Source organism: Orycteropus afer, unplaced genomic scaffold (genome assembly GCF_000298275.1).
Source record: "Orycteropus afer afer isolate SDZICR_OR568_19922 unplaced genomic scaffold, OryAfe1.0 scaffold00539, whole genome shotgun sequence".
Lineage (NCBI taxonomy): Eukaryota > Metazoa > Chordata > Mammalia > Tubulidentata > Orycteropodidae > Orycteropus > Orycteropus afer.
This window is the reverse complement of record NW_006922126.1, coordinates 426,199-429,072: the sequence shown is the minus strand read 5'-3', so window position 1 is coordinate 429,072 and position 2,874 is coordinate 426,199.

Sequence of the window (2,874 nt, the reverse complement as noted above, 5' to 3'; positions counted from 1 at the left end):
CCCTCAAACACTGACCACACAGCCACCACGTGACCCTCAAACACTGACCACACAGCCACCATGTGACCCTCAAACACTGACCACACAGTTACCACATGACGCTCAAACGCTGACAACACAGCTACCATGTAACCCTCAAACGCTGACAACACTGCCACCATGAAATCCAGAAACAATGACCATGTGGTTACCATGTGACCCTCAAACGCTGACTACAGTTACCACATGACCCTCAAACACTGACTACACAGCCACCATGTGACCCTCAAACACTGACCACACAGCCACCACGTGACCCAGTGATTCCATCGCTGGGAATACACCCAAGGGCTTTCAGAGTGGCAACCTGCACAGACCCGTGAGCACGGGTGCTCCCGGCAGCATCACTCACGACAGTGGAAAGACAGAAATGCCCATCGACAGGTGAGCGGACGTGGTATAAATGCACAGTGGAAGGCCACTCAGTCACAGAGAGAAATGAGGTCCTGCTACATGCTGCAACATGGCGGAGCCTGGAGCCACGACGCAGAGCAGAGTAAGTGAGTTACAAAATGACAAGTACGGCATGACCCCACTTACACAAAAAGACAAGAACAGGCACCATTCAGAGACCAAAATTCAGGTGGACGGGAGGGGGCAGCACTGCATAGGGAGCACTGTGCTCTAGTCTATGACGGGGGGTGGCACTGCGGAGGGAGCACTGTGTTTTGGTCTATGACGGGGGGTGGCACTGCGGAGGGAGCACTGTGTTTTGGTCTATGACCGGGGAGGGGCAGCACTGCGGAGGGAGCACTGTGTTTTGGTCTATCATGAGGGAAAATTCCTGGTGACTCAGGGTAGGGTTGCACAGTCCATGACTGTAGTTGCTGTCACTAAGTCACACACCTGTAGAAAGCTGAAGTGGCAAAGGTGAGTGATCGACCTTTACAATGACAACCAGGCCCAGCTGCTGAGGCTGCCATGTACAACCAAACACATCACGGCATTTGGTTTCCTGGTTTGGAGGTTTAGGCTCATGGTTTCACAGACCATCCCAGATAACTGTCTAGTATTGTGCTTCTTTGTGTATTGCCTGGGGTGGCCACCCAGGGATAACAACTGGTCTCTACTCCCCAGGAACAACAGAGGAAGGAGGAGAGTCAGGCACAGGAAGGGGAAATGGGATGTGTGCCTAATGCCTCCTCCACCAGGAGACAAGAAGAACTGGAAGGGCCCGGCAGCCATCACTGGACATACCGATTCAAGACTCTGCAGGAGAATCCTGATCCGAGTGTGAGTGGCAGGGGAATGCAGATGTACTTTCAAATGCTCTTGGACCCAGACTTTCTGGAGCCATGCAGGGTACATGAGTCCCTGAAAGCTTACCTAAGATAATCTTTAAACCTTCAACCAAAACTAGAAGTCTTCTTAAAACCAAACAATAGTTTACCTCAACTAGTACAGAAAACCAGTCTTAAGCACTGTGATCTCTCCAGATCTACACGGGATCAAAGGGACAACAGCAATTCTAAAAATCAGACGGCAAACCAAGGGGCAGTGACTGATGTGAATGAGGGAGAAACAATTCGGAAAAGGAGGGTAAGACTGGCTGACAGCCTGAAGACTGTGACCGTCAGTCATCTGTACAGGGAGAACCTGCCGAACTGCTGCATGTTCTACTACACACACTCTCAACAATAAGTTATATGAGGAAAAGAAGCACAAGGCCGGAACTTGCTTTGTCTGAGCCCACAGCCCTCCTCAGCTACTTCTTCACTGTAACTCTGAGGTGGGTATCGTGCAGTGAATTCCTTAAAGTGGCCCTCTTAGCTGCACATGGTCTCATAACTCCCACATGATTGGGTAAAACTATGTAAATAAGGTGTGTGGCGGATAGAATACTCTGCCAATGCAAGTGAAGTATATGGAACCCTAGCGAGAAGACTGGTCAGTTCTGACAGCCTGCTGAACTTAAACAGAGTGCCGGTCCCATGGGAGCACTTCACTGTCGAGAACAGCTAGTACAGTGTGTTCTTTGGACTTGGGGTCCCTGTGCTGAGAACCTCCTGGACCCGGGAGACAGAGAGCTATTAACAACGGAGACAGCATGAGAAGGCGAGGAGCGGCAGCAAGCATGGCAGAACCCAGCTGCAGAGGAACCGCAGAGGCAGCAGCATGAGCCCACAGAGCGAGGCAGCGACAGGTGGGTGCCGACCCACGGAGGATGCTGCACGAGACGGCACGGCGGGCGCCCCAGCCCACAGAGCGAGGCAGCGACAGGCAGGTGCCGACCCACGGAGGCAGCTGCACGAGACGGCACGGCGGGCGCCCCAGCCCACAGAGCGAGGCAGCGACAGGCGGGTGCCGACCCATGGAGGCAGCTGCACGAGACGGCACGGCGGGCGCCCTGGCCCACAGAGCGAGATAGCGACAGGCAGGTGCCGACCCATGGAGACAGCTGCACGATACGGCACGGTGGGCGCCCCGGCCCACAGAGCGAGGCAGCGACAGGTGGGTGCTGACCCACAGAGGCAGCTGCACGAGACGGCATGGTGGGCGCCCCAGCCCACAGAGCGAGGCAGCGACAGGCAGGTGCCGACCCATGGAGACAGCTGCACGAGACGGCATGGCGGGCAGCCTGGCCCATGGAGCAAGGCAGCTGAGTGCCTTCAGACTGAGGCTTGCTGGCGGAGTGGGACGCCCTCCACTTAGTGGTGTCACTGAGAGACTTTGACCATGTGGTTACCACGTGACCCTCAAACACTGACCACACAGCCACCATGTGACCCAGTGATTCCATCCAAGGGCTTTCAGAGTGGCAACCTGCACAGACCCGTGAGCACGGGTGCTCCCGGCAGCATCACTCACGACAGTGGAAAGACAGAAATGCCCATC